We start from the raw sequence: 25,908 nt of genomic DNA, 5'->3' as shown, positions 1-25,908 counted from the left end.
GGACACTGTTTGCAACGGAGATGAATGACATGATTTTCCAGGGTAGGAGTGTAACGCCTCAGGGATTGTCTGATATTTAAAGACCATGAATGAAAGCAGTGGACAGCTCACCAGAGCAGGACATGAGAGCTATTGGACAATTGTTCCCTTCTGGGTTGGGAGCCTTCTTGGTGGCTGATTGTGTAAACCGGAGTTGTTTGTCCACTGGGTGTGTGTCTCCCCACAAGGAGAGAGGGGCTGGTAAATGTCAGCCCAGGCACTGGCGGCACGTGGCTTCAGGAGGCCCCGTGCCTCAGCCCTGGTGGCCTGTGGAGGACGACTCATGTCCGTGATCAAAGCACTCAGGTGCCTGGCGGTTTGCTTTCAGATGTGAGAATGACTTCAATTCATGGGTTTTACCTTTGTCAGAAAGTTGGGATGTCAAGCAGTTTGGTCTCATGAAAGCTCTGTCCTGTGAAGAGTTTTAATTTCCATTCTGGAGGAAATCACAGACTAATTCTTAAACCCATGACAGGTTACCTAATCTCTCCCTGCTTTGGTTTTCTTACCCAGTGACAGTGATTTCCAAATTTGAACACTTTAACACTGTTTACTGTGTGGTCTGGCACTGGTCTCAGTACTTCACATGTATTACCTCATTTAATCCTCGTAAGGGCTCTGGGTTATGTTCTGTTATCCCCATTATATAAATGGAGACCCTGAGGCATAGAGAGGTGAAAGACTTCATCCCGGGTTACACAGCTAACAGTAGTGAAATAGTAATAGAAATAGTAGGGAAATGTAATCAGACTGATTCTAGAATTCCATTCTCTTAAACAACATGCTGGATTGTCCCTTTCTGAAACGTTAGTATAACAGCCCCTGATTCCTGTGTAAGTGGTTTGATTGTGTGAGTATACATTGATTCTTTCCTGGGAGGTATCTGAACCAATGAATATGACAACCATTTGGTACTTACATAAATTCTGGGGGGCTTGCGTAAAGCACTGTGCTACTTGGAAATGAGTTTCTACAGCGGCCTGGATTCATACTTAGACATTTGGGTGCTCAAGGCACCACATACACTTGTGCAAATGAATCGTGGATGGCCCTAGGGTGCCACTCAACACAGACCACCATAGTCATGACATCTCTCAGATGGCATCACCGGCCGCCTGTACCGCTGTATCCCCAATCCTGTATAAGCTAACTGATAGCCTTATTTAGAAAACATCCATACACACATAGAAAAACATATTGCACCTGTGATAATAGTTCATGCTTTATAAGCTCACCCTCATGTATCAAAGCTACCTTTGAATGAAGTGAAAAAAAAAAAAAAACAATTATTTTACATAGCATACCTCTATATGCTGACATGCCCATATGAAAGCAGCAGCTGCCAGGTAAATAAAGAGGCTGGTAGGATTGCAACAGAAGAATGAAAATAAGTCCCTGTACTAATTTCTCATTTGGATGGACATGAGTTGGCCAGACTGTGGGTATTAGAATTACAAACTAATCAGCTTAGTAATTTTGCAAATTATAGACCTCACCCAACAGAGTCACAGAATAAAAGCCAGCTTGAAATATTTCAGCTGTCACTTAGCTTCAAGCCAACACAACTCACTCACACATCAGATTGTAGAGATTCACGGCTATCCTTCAACAAAGCCCCACTTCTGTTTCAAATCAGGTAGCACTTGGAAATCCTCATGAGATAAGGACAAAACACTGTGTGGGTGAATTGAAACAAAGCCCTCAACCCACTGTATCTCTTAAAGATGTTGAGTAGTAAAGAGGTTATAGAACACTGACACTATTTAGTTTTAGGAAATCCTGTTAATGGGGTAAAAGAAAGCTCTCTTTTTAAGCAGCTTGAATTAGTTAGAAGTTGAAGCTTTATAGTCTGTTAAAAAGTTATTTTAAAAATTAGTGAAGTGGGGACGCCTGGTTGGCTCAGTTGGTTAAGCCCCTGCCTTCAGCTCAGATCATGATCCCGGGGTCCTGGGATGGAGTCCTGCATCGGGCTCCTTGCTCAGCATGGAGCCTGCTTCTCTCTCTGCCTCTGCCTGCCACTCTGCCTGCTTGTGTGCACTCCTCTCTCTAACAAATAAACAAATAAATAAAATCTTTTGAAAAAATTCGTGAAAATTAGTGGAGTGAATTAATTGTAATCAGACAGTAAGTCAGTGTGGTGTACATCTGTGTAATTAGAATAGTTAACGACCATGTTTATTACATGGGGAGGCATAGCCCTGAGTCAGCCATGTTGTGTGGTTCAGAGCACACTGGAATTGCATTCTCTAGCCACTCAAAGCAGTTCTGCATACATCTTTGGTAATCAGGTCTACACAGCTGTATCCCATCTCTGAAAACATGATCACACTCTCCCTTGCTCCTGTGTGGCTCAGCCATGAGGGTCTTGACTAGTCAAGATGCATGGTAAACTGCATGAGGGCAGGAAATTTTGTCTGTTGACTGCTCTATCCCCAGCGCCTAGAGCAGTACCTGACACCCAATGGGTGCTCTACTAATAGACAGCAAATGAGTGAATTGAACTATTTCCTCATCTAGGATTGCTGCATTCTCCAAAATTATTTGTATGCTTTGTGGCAATTCTGAAGAGTACCCACTTCATAGATAGAGAAACTGAGGCACAGAGAGGTTGTCAGAGCCCAGACATTAATTGTCATATGTATAGTGAAGCCTTGTACTTCCATGGATCGGGTTTTCTCTGTTATACCGTGTATACCAAGAGTCTTCATTGAGCACGTAGTCACACGTTAACAAATCCAAGATAATCAGAATGTCTCAGTACCACTTACATAATTTCTTCCCTGCCCTTTCAACTTGAGGAACCCACTAGAGCAGAGATTTGAAGAAGGAAATTTGTGTGCACTTCTTACCACAGATGAATACGTGAACTTGTATTCGCATGTCTTAATCTTCAACTTGCATCACCGACCCTAACTCACTTTCGTAAGAACATGACATGTCAAGTCAAGCAGCCACTAGTTGTGGCACTCAAACGACTACATCTCCTGTCTTACACTAGACTGTGGCATTCTGCCAAATGATGGCTGTGGGGTCACGATATTATAGTGATCAGTGTCCAATTGAATATGTGGTGCTTGATGGCTTGACAAATGCTGGAGGGAATTTGCTTTACTTAAATAGGTTCCGCGGGTCTTATGGCTTAAATTGAGGAGCCTGTTGTGTATCTGTGACAGATTTCAAGAGCTGGTGTTGTTGAACAACCGTGATGTTCACACGCTTTCAAATCCAAAGAAAGTTCATTGGAAGATTTAAAATTTGGGTGATGGTAGAGAGCATTTTCAAACAATACGGAAATGGTATTCCTGGAGTGAACCTAATTGGGTGGAAAAGGGAAACTCAGTAGATTTCTTTCCTTTGAAAACTGTAAAGATTGTACAAGAATGAGATGCCCTCCATCTTTTGGAAGCAGTGACGTGAGCCTTCTGAAGGATTTCAGATGGTAACGTAATTCCCATTCCTTATTTTAGCAGTCCTGGTGTGTCTAGAGAAAAGGTAAATATTAGTTACCTGAGCTATGGCATCCATGGTCTGCATTTGGTAGGATGGTTGTCGTGAGGTTTGAGGGCTAGGGTGTATATTCCTAAACTGTAGCTGTATCTGGGGTGTACTGGGAGCCGCCATGTTTGTTATTTTCTCTTGTGTCCTCAGCATTGTCCCTGGAAGCCACTGGGCCTGGGCTTTGGTTCTAGTCACTGAGGTACCGCAGCTGACCAGGGGCACCAGAGGTCTCCTGAAACTGGAATTAATCATGTTCTCTTTTCCCTTCTTTCTCTCTTCTTTTTAAATTGATGCTAATCAAGCAATGATTCTTTGTAAATCTTTGAAGAAGTCATTTCCTATCAAACAGTAATAGAGGAATTCTGTCTTTGTACAGTTTATACTTGTTTTGGTAAATGACTGCTCTCTTGTAATACTTGAGAGGCTATTTCATGCCAGTAATGAATATTGAGATTTTAGTGTTTTTAAAAATAGCTTCTTCATGTAGGAGGTTGGTGTGCTTGGTCACCAATTTGAGAATTTTGGGGAAAAAATGTTAATGTCAGAGTCGAACTTAATTTAAACTTTAGCTTCTTTCTTTTAACTTTCAACTTCCCCAGAACAGTTATTAGCATAAAAGCTTAATGGATTCACACTCCCTGGGGTATATATGTGCTGCTGAAATTCAGTGTTTGGTTCTAAATACTTGCTTAATAATCCCTAAAGCCAGTCTGAAATGCTAGTGTGCTTAAGCATAGTCCATTATTACAAAGCCAGGCATATTTTGAGGATAAAAATAGAAGCATTGACTATTCCTTTGGTGCATGTTTGGTGGAGAATATTTTGGTGCTGCTGAATATTTTTCACTTTTAAAAGAATGTTACATTGACCTCACCATTGTTCTCACCTTGCTGAACCCTGACTCCGTCATCTCCACTGTGGAATCTACCCATCTCCCTTCCCTGCCTTGCACCTCACAATATGTCTGGGTGATCTCCTGTCCTGCTTGTGCTCACCCTGGGCCTTCCTTTCCCTTCTGCCTTCCCTCAGCACTGCCTTTTTTTTTTTTTTTTTTTTTTTTTGTTACGTTCTGAAGTTTCTCCATCCTGATTTACAGATCTGGGACACTTACATTCCTTTTTCCCCTGACCTCAGGACCTTGTGACTTGCTGCTGTTTTCTCTTGTCTTGCTAAGTCAGAGGCTCTCATCCCCTCCACTTCCTGCCCTCTTGTCCGTCCACTTCTTGTGACTGAAATGTGTGCTCGCACCAGGGCTCTGGCTCAGCCATTAGGTCGTTTTGCATCCTTAACATCACACCCACACCTGCTTCCAACTATTCACACATTGATTATCTCAGCCTTTTTTTTTTTTTTTTAAGATTTTATTTATTTTTACTTGAGAGAGAGAGAGAGAGATGAGAGCGTGCACACACAGAGGGAGAAGCAGACTCCCTGCTGAGCTAGGAGCCAATGTGGGGCTCAATCCCAGGACCCCAGGATCATGACTGGCGCCAAAGGCAGATGCTTAACCAACTGAGCCACCCAGGCACCCCAGTTATCTCAAACTTTATGTCACCTGCTGGAGTCACTTAATCGATAATCTACTCCATAATTAAATGTACTAGTTCACAAATCTCCAGATTTTCCTGCTAAAACCATTCTCCTAGCTTTTCTGCTAGAGTACCACTGAGGTTGTTACTAAGGAACCATCTTTGGAAAAACTGGAGAATCACCTGGACTCCTCAGCAGTCACTCATTAAGTATTTTGGTTCTTGGACTTTTCATATTTGCTTTTTAATTTTTGTCTTTCCTGAGTTCCAAGTCAAGCGCCCGTCTTCTTTCACCATCTAACATTGCTGAAGCTATCTCCAGTTAGTTGCTCTGTCCCTCGGGCATTCCCTTTCTGGTTTACTTTGTGTGTTGCCTGTAGGGGCATCTTGATAAAATAGTCTTCGTGTCACCTTCATTCTTTTATTTTATTTTTAATTTTTTTTCTTTTTAGGATTTTATTTATTTATTTGATAGACAGAGATCACAAGTAGGCAGAGAGGCAGGGAGAGAAGGGGAAGCAGGCTCCCCACTGAGCAGAGAGCCCGATGCGGGGCTCGATCCCAGGACTCCAGGATCTTGACCTGAGCCGAAGGCAGAGGGTTTAACCCACTGAGCCACCCAGGCGCCTTTTTTTTTTTTTTTTAAAGATTTTATTTATTTATTTGTCAGAGACAGAGAGAGAGAGAGCAAGTGAGCACAGGCAGACAGAGAGGCAGGCAGAGTCAGAGGGAGAAGCAGGCTCCCTGCCGAGCAAGGAGCCTGATGTGGGACTTGATCCCAGGACCCTGGGATCATGACCTGAGCCGAAGGCAGCTGCTTAACCAACTGAGCCACCCAGGCGTCCCAATTCTTAAAAACCTTTTGCTAACTGCCTTAGACTGTGGGGGTAAAGGTACAAATAAGGTAGGGTGGGTGGCCACCTTTTGCCATCGGCAAGCTCTGATTTACCTTTTTAGTCATTTCTGTTCTCCAACTTGGAATCCTTCTCAGTTCTGTTGATCTATGGGAGATCTTGAGTGCTTTTTGCAAACGCTGCTCATTTCCTCACTCTCACCCTGGGGTAGAGTCCCTGCTCCCTTTCTTCGCCTAGCTAATTAATGGTAATACAGGCTATAGTCAGCAAAACCAAAGGGGCATCCCGTGCCTCCTTCAAAGACAAAACTTTTACTTGCATTTATAGCCCTTATTGCTTTATGATCTCACAGTTAGTTTTGAATTATTGGTGGGGTTTTTTGTTTTTTTTTTTGTTGTTGTTGTTTTATTTTTAACTGTGGGTTAAAAACAACAACAACAACAACATAAAATTTACCACCTTAATATCTAAGTGTACGATCACAGTTAGTTTTGAATTATTGGTGGGGTTTTTTGTTTTTTTTGTTGTTGTTGTTGTTTTATTTTTAACTGTGGGTTAAAAACAACAACAACAACAACATAAAATTTACCACCTTAATATCTAAGTGTACGATTCTTGGTGGTGGTGTGTTACTGTTTTATATTATCACTTTCAAGTTTTCTGTATGTGGATTAGCTGCATCTCTACAGCTGATACATAAACTGAAGCCTTGGGTTAGGTATTGTTTGCTTCATTTCCTTCAGTTGTGCATTCATTATGTGCCTATTGTTTCCAAACACTATGTTTTGCATCCTTGACTCTGTCTAGGGCGTACAGCAGATGTGAAACATCTGACAACTGAATTTAAGACATTTATTTTAGGAATAATTTTTAGTGGTGGAACTTGAAAACAGCTTATGTGAAGAGTCATAGCTCATTCTTTTAAACATAAATGCCAAATTAGACAAGCATTATTCTGGGGGTAATTTCTCATGTAAGAAGAATCTTTATAATAGGGATGAGGATTTTTATTTCCTCTCAACAAGACTGGTATGATAGATATTTGGTGTGTGTGTGTGTTCTTAAACTGTAATGTTCAGTATTTTCTATTATAACCGCTCTGTCTCTCCAATTTCCTGGCTATTGTCATTTTACATTGCTGGGTCAAGAATGAAAGGTTTCGTGTGTTTAAGTCCCAAACTCTCATATAGTCTACTCTGTTTCTGGGAAGTCAGCTTGGTTTTAATGTAACTTTTTTATTTGGAGAATTTTAGAAGTTAGTGAACTAATTGATGCACCCTTCCCATGGATGGGCACCATTTTGTGGTACTCAGGCTATTGTTTTAGACATGTGCAAACTTGATTGTGACAGATTAAACACTTTCATATGTAAGCAGATGACAGTGGATACAAGTATTTCATGAAAAGCTAGTTTTCTTTAACTAAAAAAAATGTAGTTGGTCACAATTCTTAAGCACAGAACAAATGTCAGAACTGCCATTAATTAGGTTAGATGTTTCTGTATAACTCTTCACAGTCGGATGGATGGATGGATAGATGGAAATATATACTTTTTTTTCAAAATTCTGATTTTATTTTACTCTAACATTTTTTCTTTAGTTTCATTACATCTTATTTCTTTTTTTTAAGTGAACTATAGTTGACACAGTGTTACTTTAGTTTACTGTGTACAGCATAGTGATTCAACAGCTCTACACATTATGCTGTGCTCATCACAAGTGTAGCTACCATCTGTCACCATACAGCGCTATTCCAGTACCAATGATTATATTGCCTATGCTGTGCCTGTATCCCCATGACTTTATTCATTCCACAACTGGAAGCCTGCAGCTCCCACTCCCATCATCCATTTCGCCCATCCAGAAAATAGTATGGAGGTTCCTCAAAAATTTAAAAATAAATACACATAGGATCCAGTAATTCGAGAATTCAACAGCTGAGTATTTACCCGAAGACAATAAAAACACTAATTCAAAAAGATATTTGCACCCCTATGTTGGTTGCAGCATTATTTACAATAGCCTAGATATGATAGCAGCCTAAGTAGCCATCTGTAAATGAAAGGAGATAGAAGTGGCACACGCACACACGCACACACACAGGCATATTCCTCAGCCATCCAAAAGAATGAGGTCTTCCCATTCCTGCCAACATGGCTGGGCCTAAGTGAAATAGGTCAAAGAAAGACAAATACCATATGATTTCATTCATTTGTGGAACCTAAAAACCACAAATGAATAAACAAACAAATTAAGTATACACTTTCTTAATTCATCACTCACCACCATCACACCGAACATTATGTGAGTCTCAGAGTGTACTCTATCTTATACATCACACATACCAGTAATAATACTGTATTGATTGAAATTGTTTTAATTCTTCTTTTTTTCCCTTTTTTTTTTTTTCCTTTTGAAGAGAGTGTGCACAGTAGCAGAGGGAGAGGGAGAGAGAATCTTAAGCAGGTGGCCCCCTGCAGTGAGGCGCTCCAGGCAGGGCTTGATCTCACAATCCTGAGACCATGACCTGAGCTGAAATCAAGAGCCAGATACTAAACCAACAGAGCCACCAGGTGCCTTTGTTTTAATTCTAATAGACTTGTTTTGCTCTCTTCTAATAGTCTGAGGGTTACTGAAAAGCAGGGACTGCCTTGTTTATCAGTAGTGCCTAGCAGAGAGCCTAGCATGAAATAGAAATGGAGCAAATGTCTATAAATTGAAATAACAGCAGGATTGCTTATAAAAGCAAAATGAAATGCTGAATATTTATATTTTAACAATAAATATCTACTCTTAAGCAATGGGCAAACATCCTCTGATATTTACTTTTTCTTATAATATGTGGATGGCATGTGTATCTTAGCATTCCCTGGAATTAGTCAATAAGCACTTACAAAGGATATAGTGGATAATCAATTATTATTTTGATGAATAAAAGATGAACACTTTTCCTAATCTATATCATACAAACCTAAATAAGTTGTAATGTTGATGTTGCTCTTCATGATGTTAACATTAGTAAACTATTGCAGAAGGGCTGATTCCTATTTTAACATTTCTGAGAAGTATTGCTTATATGTGATGCTCTTTAGAATAGTCACTGTCTTAAAAAAAAAAAAATAGTTACTGTCATTAAAGATGTGTATGTCCTGGGGCACCAGGGTGGCTCAGTCTGTTAAGCATCTGTCTTTGGCTCAGGTCATGATCCCAGAGTCCTGGAGTCAAGCCCCACGTCAGGCTCCCTGCTCAAAGGAAAGCCTGCTTCTCTCTCTTTCACTCCACCTACTTGTGCTCTCTCTCTCAAATAAGTAAATAAAATCTTTTAAAAAAATCTGTATGTCCTGCTTGTCTTCAGATTTCATGGTTTTCTAGGATGTGTGGAGATTTCCTTCAGTGCTGCTTCTACTTTTCTTTTTTTCTTTTCACTTGTTGGTTACACATTCATGCCCGCGAGGACGGTTGATAATCCGGAGCGTTGATGGGAGGAGGTACTTTTAGGATAATGTTATTTTTATGTCAACAGAGTCTGGCTTAAAAGAAAGCATATTAGTTTTCTGTTGCTGTGTAGCAAATTTCCACAAGCAGCCATTTCTTAGTTCACAAGTCATGGCTCGCTCAGATTCTCTGTTCACAATCTCACACTCAGGGTGTTGACTGAGTCAACTGTCTGGACTGTGTTCTTGGTTGAGATTTTGGGGAAAAATCAGTTTCTAAGCTCATTCAGTTTTTTGGCAGGATTGAGATCCCCATGTCCTGGCCCTCAGCCAAGGGCTGCCATTAGTTCCTAGACGTTTCTAGAAGCCTCTGGCATTTCCTTGCCCAGGTCCAGCAGAACCTCTCATCAGATCTTCATCACTTCCCATCTCTTTAGTTTCTCTTCTGTGCCCAGCCAGAGAAAACTCTCTGCTTTTAAAGAATTCATGAGATCAGGTGAGGCCCATCCAGATAATTTCCCTATCCTAAGGTTAAGGCACCATATAACATCCCTGAGTGCAGGAGTAAAATCCATTATATTGACCGTCCTGGGATTATGTAGGATGTGTACGGGGTTGGGAATTCCTGGGGGCTGTGTTAGAATTCTCCCTCCACAGAAAGTTCAGTTAAGATACTTGGGAAATGCCAAGTGTACCTCCACACTTTTACTTTGAGAAGCTGAAGACTATAGGCTTCAGCCTATAGGCTTTCTCTTTCTCAACCCTACTATAGTTCTATAGGAAAGAGCAGTCGTCTGTCTTCATATTAAGAGATGTCTTTATAGTCAGTAAGGTTTACGGTTTACTGTTTGTGGTTTTCATCATTGATCCGTATTCTTTCAGCCAATCACTCCAGGGCCAGTGGGGGCCAGATGAGGACTGGAGTCAAGTGTGCAGAGTCTTACAATTAACATGGAAACCAAACTGACCCAGGTTAAGTAAGGGCTTAATCCAGGAGAAGAACTTGACAAGTGAGGCCACAGGGAAGGCCGTGAACTTGACAAGCTAGACCATAGGGAGCCGCCCTCAGTTCATGACCAGAGGAATGACTTGCCAGAGTCACCGTGTTTGGCCGATGAACCTGGAAACTGTATTATGGTTAGAGGGAGAAGTCAGAAGCAGCAACCAGCCAGGAATTCAGAAGCGAATGTTTATCAGTGGCAAGGAGATCTAGAAATTTATTATGTTCTTTGAGTTACATTAATAGAAATGCTGCTAGTAAAATAAATGAGAGTGCGGGGAGCTTAAGATAAAAGAGAGAATCATGCTGCTTTGTACGATCTCTGATCAACTGGGTAGAACTTGGTTAATTTTAATAGAGACCATGGATAGGTGTTTTTCAGGCTGCATGTCAGGTGAATGATCCATTTGTTATTAACTTGCTGGTGCAGTTGGGCTGATGAGTATTGCTTTAAGTGCCTATCCATTTTTCTTCTTGTCCAAACAACTTCGCTAACTAGAGGCACTTGGGGTAAAATGAGTGCCCAGTACCCAATGTGTAACTGACATGGAGTTGTATTTCACATTGATAGCATTTGGCTTTGCTTGTTGCCCTATCCCTTGCAAAAAAAAAATGCAACACTCCCTTTAAATGAGATGGGTAATTTACTACCATAGTGATAGGCTGTTTATTGTTTTGGAATACCACACGTCTCTCCTTGTTTAAATCACATACTCCTGGTTTTCTCAGGGTCAATATTCAAAGGGAGTTTGGCTTTTCCTTCCTATTCCTTCCATTCATTTTTCGACTGAAGAATTTTTTTTTTTAAGATTTTATGTATTTATTTGACAGAGAGAAATCACAAGTAGATGGAGAGGCAGGCAGAGAGAGAGAGGGAAGCAGGCTCCCCGTTGAGCAGAGAGCCCGATGCGGGACTCGATCCTAGGACCCTGAGATCGTGACCTGAGCCGAAGGCAGCGGCTTAACCCACTGAGCCACCCAGGCGTCCACCGACTGAAGAATTTTTAAGATACAAACAAATAGACATAAAAGTCATTTCTGAGCCTGGGAACCAGACAGGGAACATACCTGTTTTCACATAAGCAAAAAAATGCTGCTGCTTTTGCAGCTGTTCACCGTGGAGTTCTCTCCACATCGTTGGCTGATAGAACTATAAATAAACTCAAACTTCAGAGCTTTGTACCTCTGAGAAGGAGAGCATTTAGCTTCATCTTTTGCGACTAAAAGTCGCGATGCAACCACAGTACGAAGAGGACATGGTAATTTGCAGGGTAGCGGCGGAACCGGAGATGTGGACATGCTGACGGTTTTAAAGCAAAGCTACAGAGGAAACCATTTATTCATTCCATAAATATGTATTTGAGCCTCTTCTACAGCTGGGGATATAGTAGGAAACAAATCAGACAGTGAGTTCTGCCCTTGAGAGGCTTCTGTTTCCGTGAGATGGAGCAGAGATGCGGAAGAAAAATACATGAAATATTTGATATTTCAAGTGGTAAAAAGTAGCATTCAGGAAACTCAGGGATGGGGATAGATGTGTGTGTTGTAGGATGAGACAGTAGCATTTTAGAGGGTATGCTAGGCTCTAGGACAACCCTTGTATTGGGTGGGGAGGCCAACAGAGTATGCTGTGGCTTTTCCATAATGTCCTATAAGATGGCATCTCAGCAGACTGGGGTAGAGATTCTCCTGCTGGCCGTGAGGACGTGAGCCGTGAGAAGGCCACATGGCGAGAGTGGGAGCTGCCTCGACTAGGGAATGAGGGTGGGCCCCACCTGCAGGCAGCAGGACAACTGGAACCTCTGTCCTGCAGCCTCAGGGTCTGAATTTGGCCAACAGCCACAGGAACTCAAAGGAGAACCCCAGGATCCTAAAGGAAAGCTGCCCGGGAGATATCTTGATGGCAACCTTGTGAGACCTGGAGCCAAAGACCGAGGTAAACCACACCCAGGCCTCGACAAATACTGGGAGATGTTAGCTGGGTGCTGTTTTAAGCCACAGAATTTGTGGTAATTTGTGACACAGCAGCAGAGAACTGATACAGGTAGGGGCCAAGGAAGGCCTGACGAGGAGGGGATGCTAGAGTCAAGCCTGTACCACGGAGAGTGTGAGCCAGTCAGGCAGATTTCTGTGGGAAAGGAACCCAGGCAGAGGGAGCAGCCAGGAGAGCATCACTGATGGGGTGGAAGGGGGGTGGGGGGAGGTATGCTATCAGAAGTGAGGTCAGAGAGTGTTTGGAGCCAGAGTGGAAAGGGCCGTTGGGCTGTTAAGGTTTTGGCTGCTGCCCTGAAGGCAATGGGAAGTCATTAGAGGGGTAAGGACCAAGGAGTGACAGAGTCCGACCTTCATTTTAACAAAGTCTTCTTGGCTTCTGTGCTGAGATGGCATGAGACCGGTAAGACACTTGCAGTAACTCAGAGCACAGGTTTGGCAACTTGGGCTAAGGTTCAGTTGTATGGGGGTGATGAGGAAAGGTCAGGTTCTGAGAATATCTTGAAACTGAGTGTATGGGATTTAATGACATCTTGGATGCATAGTGTGGCAGAGAAAGGAGCATTAAGGATGACTCCAGGGTTTCTGGCCAAGACAGCTGGAAGGAAGATGCTGCCATTCATTGAGAAGAGCAGGTTGGGAATAGGGTCAGGAGGGGGATCCAGAGCTCAGCTTTGGGGCCCTTAAGTGTGAGGGGCTGATGATAGGCACAAGGAGACACCAGATTGCTTCTGGGTGTACAAGTCTGGCATTCTGGAGAGAAGATGGACTGAACAGACACATGGGGAACTAGTTAGCACATGTGTGGGACCTAAGGCCGTGAGGACCCCAAGATAGTCAGTGTAGATAGGCAAGAAAAAGATTGAAGGCTGAAGCATTGGTGTTCCAGTAACACATTTCCAATTGATTTATCGCCATGATAAATGTGTTTTCTATTTCTCCAGAACTTCAACTCACTCTCAACACTTTTTTTCCTATTTGCTTTCAACATATGGTGTTAACTGTTGGACCCTGGTGAGTAGGGAAGTACAGCTGGATATGAAACCCTGTTGTCACCTCATGCTGGAAGATTCTAGCACTAACTAGGAGCAGATCTCTTCTTCCTGAGGGCAAATAGATGTGTAAGCCTAGACCTCCTTGGAACCCCAGCTGAATAAGGGCAAGCAGAGCATTTGTGTATCTTATCAGAGACCTCAACTCCATTACCAAAGAATGGATAAGCAATCAGTGTGGCTTTTCAAGATGGCATTTTTGGAAGACCCATGACTTGCTGGTATAGTTTGCCTTTTTTTTTTTTTTTAGATGGAGAAAACGAGCAAGCACAAATGGAACAAGGCAGAGGGAGGAGGAATGAGACTCTTAAGCAGGGTTCATGCTCACTGTGGAGCCTGATGCAGGTCTCGATCTCATGAACTTAATGTCACAACCTGAGCCAGAACCGAGAGTTGGACACCTAACAGACTGAGTCACCCAGGCTCTGCTAATTTGCCATACATCTTCAGTTAGACACCACTAAACTGAGAAATAGACAAAAATAGGAAGGTACCCGCTGGGACTTCAGCAGATAGGAAAAGACTGAGACTCCAAAGAGCAGGGAAGTTGAGAGTAGGGGAGAGAGTAGTCTCTGGACCCCTGTGTAATCTGCATTTATCGAGAGCCCCAGAGCTGGAGCTCACGCCCCTTTGGAGTTATTGGGAGTGGGGAGAGCCGTGTACCTCACAAGCAGAAGATCTCTCTACCTGTGGATACATCTGCTTTTATATAAGTAATCCCTTTAGTTCATAAATTTCTTTTTCAGGTTCATTAACATAATTATTCCTAAATCTTCCAAATTAACAATTACTCTGTAGCATTTTCTCTTCTTGTTTTGCTTTCCCAGTTCTCCATTTTATCAGATGGGCGATTTAATCTAGTATCGAATTGCTACATTGTCAAAGTAGTACCTTTTTTAAAAAAAAAGGGTCACACAGGCGGTGATAGAAAATCTTTGGGAACGGAGACAATTATTCATGCCCTCTCTCGCTCCAGAAAGGGCTCGAGCGGCAAACCTTCAGAGTTTGGGTTTCAACTGGTTGACCTTCTGGAATGAGGACACCGGGCTGGCCTTGTCACCTGGGACAGTAGCAGTGGGGTCAGAGGACAAGCCTGTGTGAATGTACGCACCCTGATTTATGGTGCTCTAAGTCCAGAGTCCCTGTCCTTTCTGCCCACCTTGAGCATTGCTATGCTCAGACCTGACTGCACTACCGAGGATCTTATTTCATCTCCAACTTCATTCCCCTTCTCCCACCCCCGCAAGCGTCTTTTTTTTTTTCCCATTTCCAGTTACATTCCCTTTTGGCATTTATTTAGTTAACCATTCCTCATCTAAAGATTACATCTGAATTAATTTTCCTTAACCTGTGAACAGATTCTTTTGTGTCATTGGAGAATACACATGCTTTTCCCTACTCCCTTAGTGTTTTGTGTGCCAAAGCACAGCATTTTTCAGTGCCCTTTTCAAGTTGAGTGAATCAGTTGAGCTCTTACGTTAACAGCGGTGACTTTTTTTTTTTTTTTTTAAGGTGCTTTGGGCCTGGGGAGATATCCAATCCCGGGCCAATGAAGCCTTCCTTTGTAAGAACACTCTCTGTAGCCATCTTGAGTCACACTTAGGACATGCTCTGTTTCCAGCTGTGATCATCGTTAACACCTGCTTGCTAATGCGCTGTGTGTAAGAAAGGATAAACAGCCTCAAGTCTTATGCTGCTTGATAAAAATTAGCAGCTTCCAGAAACCTGAGAAACATTTGCCACATCTAACATTATACACTTGGATACAAAGGATTGTTTATTTGTGTATCTGTTTTGCTCTGAAGCATCAGTTTTTAATTTAAAAGACCAGATTCCACACTGCTTTTAGGCCAGTCTGGGTCAGAGGTTGAGAAATGATGGCCCGTGGACCACATCCACCCCACTGTCAGGTTTTGTAAATAAAGTTTTATTAGAACACAGCCACGATAATCCATTTATGTGTTGACTGTGGCTGTTCCATGCTGTAGGTGCAGAATTGAGAAGTCATGACAAAGACTGTGATTTGCATAGCCTAAAATACTCATTATCTAACCCTTCACAAAGTTTGCCAACGGTGGTCTAAAATATCTAACTTTTTTTAAACTAAAAATTTGCAGCCATAGCATAATTTGGGAATCATTGATGTCCCCAGCTTTTTAAAGTTGTCCAGAAGAGTCCATAGAGAAAAGAGCCAGTGGTTTAAAATAAATAAAAATTCAATGTTGTTGTTTTTCTACTACCACTTCCATTTCCACAGGTTATCAAAATGTGTTTAACTTAAGCAGAATGTGTGGAAATGTAAAATAAAAAACATTTCAGGTCACACTAAAAGAGAACATTGGCGTTTCTCTGTAACCTCCATATTAGGTTGCATTCTCACAGGGCCTGATCATATTTAGAATTAAAATCCTCGTTAAAGCATAATTCACACATAGCCCAAGGTCTCCCTTATCTCCCAGTTTGACGTTATTATAGCCTAAAATGAGGCTGCATTTGCTTTGACTGAAATCAAATAAGAGCTTAGTTTGCATCGTTTTCCGTGTGTGTGCACATGCGTGTGTGTCTGTGAAGATTCCAGTGCTTTTCTGATGGGTTAATTACATTTTCATACTAATGCATAGTTTCTTTGAACGGCTGTTCTATTTTCCATAGGCTTTGGTGGTTAATGTGTGTTCCAGTATGATAAGGATAGATCCCCTCCCTCCCCGTGCCCTTTCCATCCCCATCACCGGTGTAATTGCAGGTATTGTCGTAGAAGCCGGACTCAGAGAACATTCTCTCCATGGCTGTCTTGTGCTTCGAGGGCTAAGGCGGGGCACCGGGCTCACAGTGAAGAACTCTGTTGTTTTCGGTGGGAACGGTCTGCCTTTCTTAGCCATCCAGGCCTGGTAAATGAGGGCAACAGAGGGGTTGTGTTAAATGTGGCAAAATCTAATTACTGCTTGATTTATAGCCACATCACACTGTAGCCGAGGGGCGAGTTCACTGCCATGAAGCACACTTGGCTGGTTACGGGCTGCCTGAGAGCTCTGCTCGCTTCTGCCGGCCGCTGGAGCAGGTGGCTCCTCTCGTTGCTGAAATCTCGGGCCCCCGGGGGGAGATCAGGCCAAGGCTCTTCAGGCACCTGATGCTGGCATGGGTGAGGTCAAGCTGGGCTTGCTGGACACACACACACACAGCACACTGAGACAGCTACACGCAGCGTTTTTGGCATGGGCAATGAAACTAGTGTATGTTCCTAAGGAATCTAATTGGAGGCTCTGCCCCTTTCATTGTTCTGATTTCTTGTGCTCTTGTACATCAAGCTCGAGGATCCAAATTCTCCAAGACCACAGTTTCCCGTCCTGAGACCCCCTTGGTGGACCCATCCCACTCCCTTCCCAGTCTCCTTTAGAAGGCCCCGTGAAGGCTCCGAGGCTCAGAAGCAGAAGTGTAGCCTCATGGTAGCAAAGGTGCATGGCAGGGTCCACTGCCCGCGCGCCCCTCCTTCGACTGGTTCTCACTGGCAGCCTTGAGGTTACAGACCTCTCTCTGCTCCTGACCTATGAAGTGGTGACAGTAGTTAGTATCTGCTTCATAGAACTGTGGCAAGGGTGAAGTGAGGAACAGGTGTTTCCTGATGGGGCCAGACACAGAGAAAGTTTTCAGTGAAGATTGGCTGTTCCTGGGCCAGAACTGAATGGAAGATTCACCCCCGTCTTGTGTTCTCCTGTTCCTGCCCCTCACCCTCACAGGTGGGCTGACCATAGTGGTTTGATCTCATTTGCTTTGTCCCTGGGGACAGGCAGTTTATCACCGATACATCTTGGAATTGTCTGCATGTGGCTTGGCTGGGGTTTTTTGTTTTTTGTTTTTTTAATTTTCTTATAGATGGTACACCCCCTTATTAGCTTCAGGAAGCCAACTCCCACCTTGCCTTCTCTCCTTTCTCCTCTCAAAGTTGTGAACTAGTTATCCATACATCTGTTTTTATTTCAGAAGAAACTGAGGCATAAAGAAATTCAGTAATTTTACCTAAATCCACATAACTCATAAGGAACAGAATAGATATTCAAACCCAAGACTGTCTTAAAGCCTCCTAGGACCTTGAGATGCTTAACTGTGAGTTTGTTTATGTGACATACAAGTCAGAAAAAAAAAAAAAACGCAAAGAGATATAGAATATTCCTGTGAAATACGTTTTAATTTCTTCCAGAAAACTGCTTTATTACCAATGTGAGACGGATAAAAGAAAAAATGGTCAGGTAAAAAGAAGAAGAGTCAACAAAAACTTAGAAGAGAAGTGTTTTAAATGGGTGCTAACAGTGGTTAACTGTTGAAAATAAGCTTTCCCAGGGCCTATAAATAGGAAAAAAAAAAAAAATTCTCAGGTCCTAATAGAGTCATCTAAATCTAAACATAAAGGTGCAACATGACATTCAAATGAGTAAAATTATAACTGACATGAATTCATGGGGGACTGAGTCATCTTTCTTCTTTATATATGCATGGCACACTATGTATAAATAAGAGGTTGGAAAGTTTAGAAGAATTTAAAATAAAAATAGTTTTTAATTAAGACGTCAAATCAGCAATAAGACTTGAAAAACTTTGTAGTGAGACTATGTTGGAAATAGCGTTCTTTTAATACAGTATGGGATATTTGTTGAGGTTAAGACTTAGAGATGTTAAGTGTACAGTTTGATAAGAAGGTCTAAGAAACATAGACTCTCATAGAACCACCCTGATCAAAATGTAGACCATTTCCATCACCCCAGCAAATTCTGTCTTGCCATTTGGCCGTCAGTTTCCCCTTTCTAGCACCATAAATTAGTTTTATCTGTTTTTAAATGTATATAAATAGAATCACAGTAAATACCCTTTGCTCTGGTTCCTTTAGTTCGATAATATGTCTTCCAGATTCATCCATATTGTTGACTCAGTAGCCGGTTCTTTTTAATGCTGAGTAGTATCCCATTCTGTGGGTGTAGTGCAGTTGCCTTTTCTCTGGTCTTCTGTTAATGGATATTTGGCTTGTTTCCAGTTGGGCATTTGGAATAAAATTGCTGGGAACAACACTGCACAAGTCTTTTTGTGGATGTATGTTTTTCTGTATCTTGGCTTATACCCCTGAGTGGAATTTCTGGGTCAGGGGCCAAATGTGTGATTGACTTCAGGCTTTCCCATTAGCAGTGTGTGAAAGCTCCAGTTATTCCACATCTTTGCCGACAATTTCTATTGTCTTTATTTTTAGAGATTTGAGTGGCTATGAACTAGTGTCCTACTGGGTTTGAATTCATATCTCCCTCATAACTAATGCTGAATACCTCCTCAGGTGCTTACACATGTCTTGTGCATCTTCTTTTGCAAAGTGTCTATTGAAGTCTTTTCCCCTTTTTAAAAGTTGGATTGTTGGTCTTTCTGTAATTAATGTGTAGCCCTTTATTTTTTCTGTCTAAAAGTTTTTTTTCAGATATATGTATTAGATCTATCTTCTCCCATTTCGTGTTTGTCTTTTTTTTTTTTTTTGGACAGCATCACTTGATGGGCAGAGGTTTTTAATTTTTTTAAGAAACAATCTGTCAATTGCTTCTTTAACAGTGTTGTTGTTTTTTTTTTTTTGTGACTCTGGGATATCTTAACCTACTTCAGGTTTGCAAAAATATGCTCACATTTTTTTCTAGAGGCTTTACACTTTTAGATTTTAACTTGAAGGTCTGTGATCTGTCTCGAGTTGATCATTTTGGTGTGAGGTAGGGGTCAACGTTTACTGTTTTTCTAAATGAATATCCAGCTAATCCATCATCATTTATTGTAAATATTTTTTATTCTCCATTGAGTTGTCTGAGTTCTTTTGTCCAGAATCAGTTGTGTATTTATGGATATATTTCTAAGCTCTTCTGGTTCACTGATCCAGTAGTTTGTTCTTATTAATGCCATAATATTGGAATTTCCTTGTCTTTATGTAATAGCTTATGGTCTTTCTTTAGGACCCCTTCTTATCAGTGGAAGCTCAGATGACCCAGCATACAGGTTCCTCACAGTGGGACACGTTTCCACAAAATGTGAAACATCACTAATATTTGACATGGAATTTTGCAGGTGGAGTGTGTTTTGCAGTTGGATGACTTCGGTTTATTCAGATATGAAAAATTCGGTGTAATATATTCCATTTCACTGCAATTTAGGTCAGAGAATAATGCTGGAAAGAAATATGTATGAAGGCCTGAGTGAACACAGACTACAGAACAGCACAAAACTAGTATATAAAAAAGGAAGATAGGTTAATTGAAATTCCAATTAATTTCACACAACTGAGTCCAGCTAGAGTTTGAAATGACAGTGCTTTAGTATTGCTTCTTCTTGGTTGTCATTGGAGTATTTTTTTTTCCCCTATAAAATACATCTTTGGACAACTTTTGGGAGGACAGAAATGAAGTTGTTTGTCCAGAAGAAAAAAAATAATAGAGGAAATTCTGCTCAAGTTCCATTGCTAAAAATGAGGAAATTAAGAAGGGTAGTAATTACAAATCAAAAAAGATCTTCTTTCTCTGTGCTTCCTCTTCTGTTCCTGTCCTAGGCTGGGGTTTGAGGCAGGAAGCCCTGGCCCATCTATGCAGGGCCCTGACTCTTGCCTGGAACATCTAAAAAAAGTTAAAGAGTATTGATTTTGGGCTGTTGGACCACCCATGACTACTGATGAAGTCTCGAGACCTTTAGGGATTTCTGATTACTTCATCCAAAAACACAGGATCCACTCTTTGTGGATAAGCTGTGCTCATTGTAGGCAAAATGAAATTAAGTAATCTCCTCCTATACCCCCAACTCACCCTCAAGGTAACAGAACACGGGGTACTATCTTATTAAATCCTGGCATTGACTCAAATCACATATTCAAATTGCATATGTTCTTAAACGACATTAAGAACACATGCAGGGACGCCTGGGTGGCTCAGTTGGTTAAGCCGCTGCCTTCGGCTCAGGTCATGATCCCAGGGTCCTGGGATTGGGTTCCTTGCTCAGAAGGGAGCCTGCTTCTCTCTCTGCCTCTGCCTACAACTCTGCCTGCTTGTGTTCTCCCTCTCTCTCTCTCTGTCTCTCTCTCAAATAAATAAATAAATAAACCTTAAAAAAAAGAGAGAACACATGCAAATATTATGCCTACCTTTTGGAGGAAGATGATTAAAACTGCAAACCCTCCTTTAGTCTATAACATGTGCCAAATACCATCAAGATAGGGGGTGAGTGGTTTCTCTTCCTGCCCTCTGGGCTCCTATAGTGCTTCCCCACTAATCTGTTAGGCACTTTATGCCATTTATTCCTTACAGAACATTTCTCTGATGTTAATTTAAAAACTTTCTATGTAATTTGGTACACAAATCACTGTGTAGACTTGACTCAGACTTCATGATAAAAAAACATTCATCATGTGCTATTCCATGTAGAAAGAATTTAAACTCTCCTCTTCATTAGAAGACCTGCCTGCAGTAGAATTAAAATACCTTCTCCCTGAATGGGAGCACTGATTTGGCAAAGATCATAAGCAGTCAGTTCAAGAGGAACGTAATCGAATACTTGAAATTTAAATTAGCTTGTAATCTGACTTTGAAAATAAAGCAGAAGAGAAGCTCAAGAAAGTTTCCTTAAGGTGAATTAATGTCCTTCAAGTCTCTTCCAGTTTCAAAGTTAATAACATACATACGATAAAAGTAATATGCAATGAGGCTTATCTTTTCCTGTGCTTGTTCTCCCTGAGACACTGACACCGTGATTAGAAAATGCTCCCTATGGAGAGAGCACCCACATCCGCAGAAATGGTTTTCAGATACCACCAGAGATTTACAAAGTATCTCGGTAATGTTTGGAGGAGTAACTTTTCTCTTGATTGCCGCTGCAAAGCATAAAGCGATAACCCGAGAAAGAACCTTCAATAAGTAACACAGATTTTGTTTATTTTGAAACTAGTCAAGTGTTCCTATTTTCAGAGGTTTCTTTTCTCTTCAAATCACTTCTTCCTCATTCTTGAAGGACACATTGTTTTTCCCCTAAAAATCACTGAGCGGTAAACACTCCAGGAGAAGAACACTAGTTAAATGAAAAGGGTCCCATAATTATCGTCGCTACTTTTAACAGGATTCCGAAAGAGAGATTTTTTCTTGCTATAAAAGAAACCATGGAAAAGAATGTCTATATATGGAACTAGGAGCACGAGAAAATAGGAAATCCAGATACAGAAACTAGGCACCAGGTATGAAAAACTTAACATTCAAAAAAGGAACTGGGAGGGGGAGTGATTATTTTCAGTAGGGGAAAAAAGAAAAATCTTGGCTTTACAGATAATTACACATTTAAAGGTATAGATGGAGTAGAGCTTAGGTTGCTTCAAGGCAAATTTCTGTTAAACAATTCCCACTTGCACATTAATTTGTATTGTGACACTTAAAAAATTGGTCCCCGGATATAATAAAATTGCCCTTAAGATATACACAGGTAAATGGAAATATCTTTCCAACAAAATCATTGAACCATTATCTATTAATGATCCTGAGCTAAAGTTCACAAGTTTTTTTAGACTATGAAAAGTAAAAACAGTCAGTCGAGGCAGACACACTGAAAGGTGGTTGTTTTGCTTTATCTTACTTTAAACTTAATTGCTACTCTAGTAGTAACAATCCATAAAGCTTCAGAAACCTGCCACGGTCTCAGTCAATCTTGAAGCATGCTAATGTTCCTAACTTTATATCCAAAGAAATGATTTTTTATTTTCTTCATCACTTAAACTTACTGGCTTCTTTCCAGACATTTGAACCGAGTCATGCCTTCCAAGTGTGTAAGAATGCTTTTAGATAAAAGGAGACAATTATCCAAATAACTAAGGCAAGGACTATCTGAATTGCGCTTAGCAGTGTGGACTTAACCGTGCCAGGAGAGGCTTGCCCTAATGTCTGATCAGCAAATTGACTGACAATCCAGGCTGAACTCTTGATTCCCATTCTGATGGTCTGACTTAGGGCTGGGAAGATTAGCTCATCAAAATTGTGTTTGCTGAGGCTGCTACTTACTCGCTGGTTATTTACCTGCTGGTTAGCAAAGTTAAGTTGCACCATGAAGACTGGCTGTAGGCTAGATCTGTCAACCAGGACACAAGGCAGTAAGAATCTTTAAGCCTGAGATATTAGGGGGGCTGTACTCATTCAAAACTTGCCACCCACAGGTTTTTCTTTTCCTTGGGAGGGAGTAGGAAGAAACACAAAGTTTTAATAAACAATTTATGTTCAATGTTAGTAATAGCACAGTAGAAAAATTTAAAACTTCAGACAAGTCAACCACGCAGAGATTCACTATTCACGTTATGGGATTTGCTCCCACACTTTTTCTCTATATATTCAGACATCTCTGTATACATACATAGGGAGGTAATTTTAACAAAATGGAATCATAATATATGTTGATTTATGACTCTCACTTAATATTTTAGCTTATATTCTCATTTAATAAATACTCCTCTAAATATCACTTTTGAATAACTGTAAAAGGTTCCATTAATTTTAATTATGAACAGTATGGTAATCAATTGGCTGTTGTTGAATACAATTTTCTTTCTTTCTCTTTTTGCTCTAGAAGGGATACTGTGATATGACAAATACCATAACTATATATTTTTTGCAAATATCCTCAGTTATTTCTAATTTATTTTTGTGCACGTGATCCTTAGAATGATTTTCCCATAGCACATGGGCATGGGTAAATGTATACACATTTGTAAAATTTTCAAAATGTTTTTTCCCACATTGCCCCAGGGGGGAAAAAAATCCATGCTTATTTAAATTCCAAATTTCTAGATGAAGTTCTTAACAGTATAACATTTCCCATCTGGGTTGTCCCCAGAGCATGCTGATTATATATTTATATTATGTACTTCTTTTGCTAAAAGAGGGTCTATTTTTCTAATACCATTAATATCACTTGGCCTGGATGTTTAATTTTTTGGTCAGCCAAGTATGATTAAATAATGCTTACAAAAATGCTAGGTACTCTCTAAATGCTTTCTGGATGTGTTAACTCATTTAATCCACATAATATCATTATCCTCATGTTATAGATGAGAAAATTCAAGCATGAAGAAGTTAAGTAATTTACCCATGGTTGCCAGATGGAAAGTAGCTGAATTGGGATAAAATATAACATGATACAAGGTGAGAAGTACATGACGTTCTAGCAACATAATTACTCCCAAAGAGTATCATTCAGGAGGCTAAAACTTCTAAAGTTTTGATATGAGCCCTTTGAAGACACCTGTCCTTTGGCTCCTACTGACATTAAAAGTTTCAGAAAAGGGGCACCTGGGTGGCTCAGTGGGTTAAGCCTCTGCCTTTGGCTCATATCATGATCTCAGGGTCCTGGGATCCAGCCCTGCATCCAACTCTCTGCTCAGCAGGGAGTCCGCTTCCCCCTCTCTCTGTCTGCTGCTCTGCCTACTTGTGATCTCACTCTCTATCAAATAAATAAATAAAATCTTAAAAAAAAAAGTTTCAGAAAGACCCCAGATGAATTTCATAACAATTTTGTTTTGTAGTTAAATATTTATTTGGATGAAACTAATCGTTCAAAGTTAGTAATGTTAAAACATGATTATGAGCATTCGTACCATGCATAGTTGAAGTTCTTCCATGAGCCTTTTGCTTAAAATAGCAGCACACATTGCTCATGCAAGATGATATGCCTTGATTTTGGACAATAATCGTAGAGATAACACTCAAACACTGATGCTGATGCTATACAGAACTATTTATAATTATAGGAAATATCATTTAACCAAAATCTGAAATGTTTAGGCATTCCACTTGAGGAGACAAGAGCTACAATTTAGGATGTTAGTCCATTTATTATAATTTAAAGGTTTGTAGGAATTATCCATGGTCAGTAGAGAAAGAGTCCAATCCTGAGCCCTTTTGGTAGAACAAAGATAATTGATAAGGTAAACACTTTCACATCCTAGAAGATGCTTATCAATGTCCATAAAATATGGTATGATTTGAGAACAGAAGGGAAGGTAATAAGCTCAGGACGATTATTGCAAGCTAATTCAGAGCTTATTATATAACTTTATATAAGATTTATATATTACATATATGTTATGTGTGCTATATTTATATTATTATCATTATATATAATATATTGGCATACATAAAATTATTTAATAAAATTTAATTATTACACCCACGGGGTAACTAATTTTTTGAGTATAAGAATAAAGGTGGTTTTAGTGTGAAACAGAGCAAAATAGGAACAGATTGAGTCTGGAGTCCCTGAACAAGCCAGTCTCTGAGGCTCCCCTTTCTGAATTCTGCACCTCACCCCATCCAGGGAGCAAAACTCCCAGGTGCTTACGGCCTCCCTTGTCTGTAAATTCTGCCAAGGGAGATATTCTCAAACCAGGGTCATATAATAGGGAGCCGATATATATTTCTGGAACTAACGAAGCAACATCACCTCAGTATTTTATTTTATTTTATTTTTACCTTAGTATTTTAGATTCTCAAATAATCTCCTCTTCTTGTCTTAAACTTCCATTTCTTAAAAGTTGCCAGTCAGAAGTTCAAAGATTAATTGTAATTGGTTATTTAAAATCATTCCTGTTAAGGTATAAATCCTGATGTCTTAATTAGTGATTTTTGTTGTTGTTGTTGTTAAAGAAAGTTTCTTAGTGATATTAATTTTTAATTTCCAGAATGCTCATTCATTAAAGGCTCTCTGCTGTCCAGTACCATTTGGACATGTGGGTTCTGATTCCAACATGTCCGCAGCCATGTGTGAAAGTCCTTGTGCATTCGACCTCATCAGCTGAATAAACCCATGTTTGACTTGTAGATCTATGTAAATATAAATGAGAGGAAGATAGGAGGTTTGATTTATGAAGAATATCAAAGTTCGTTATTTATGCAGTGCTTAAAGTTGTATGCAATGAGAGACTTTCAAAATTCCCTATTATTGATTATTAGACTTTATAATTAGGAAACAATCATTTGGGTAAAACTGGGCTGCTCTAGAAAACAGATGAATTGAAAAGATGCTTTCCTAAGAACATTGTGTCTGTGAGTTAAGACTCTAAGATGTGAAATAAAATCATCTTAATGAAGAATTTTCTTAATCTGATGTTCATTAGGCATGTTTAAGTGTGCTTTTTGCATCAAAATTTCAAAACTTTCTTATGTTACCCTAATCATTTAGTTTCTTAGTTTTGGGAGGAAAAGTCCCTTTTGCATGACCATATCCCAGCTCTCTTTTTAACCCTGTTGACCTGCACAGGAACTCCCTTGTGGATTCTTAATCTGAACCATGTTATGCTGGACGTTGAGGTTGCCATTCTTTCCAAGGTTCGAGAGCTCACCTCCAGGGCAGGGGTCTTATGTATTTCTGCAAAATTAGCATAAGTAGGAGTTGGAGTCCAGTTTTTCATTTTCCCATAGAAGGGCAAGGGACAGGCTGGTTAGTGTTAGGACTTGCGGAGGTGTGAGGGCTGGGCAGACCT

General features: G+C 40.5%; 1 protein-coding gene across 3 annotated transcripts in view; it reads left to right on the top strand.

The window, feature by feature from the left end:
* The window catches only part of FAM110B (family with sequence similarity 110 member B), a 152,773-nt gene that overhangs the window by 50,536 nt on the left and 76,329 nt on the right, over window positions 1-25,908 (top strand). Inside the window, exon 1 of one of the 3 annotated variants that reach the window (XM_044245562.1) lies at window positions 23,549-23,572. The exons of the other annotated variants lie outside the window; for them this stretch is intronic. The gene's annotated coding sequence lies outside the window, so the exon portion shown is untranslated. Of the gene's footprint in view, window positions 1-23,548; window positions 23,573-25,908 lie in introns of those variants that run through there. 3 annotated transcript variants of the gene reach the window in all.

The sequence above is a fragment of the Neovison vison genome, chromosome 4, assembly GCF_020171115.1.
Source record: "Neovison vison isolate M4711 chromosome 4, ASM_NN_V1, whole genome shotgun sequence".
Taxonomy (NCBI): domain Eukaryota; kingdom Metazoa; phylum Chordata; class Mammalia; order Carnivora; family Mustelidae; genus Neogale; species Neogale vison.
This window is presented reverse-complemented; position numbering and strand designations above follow the sequence as displayed.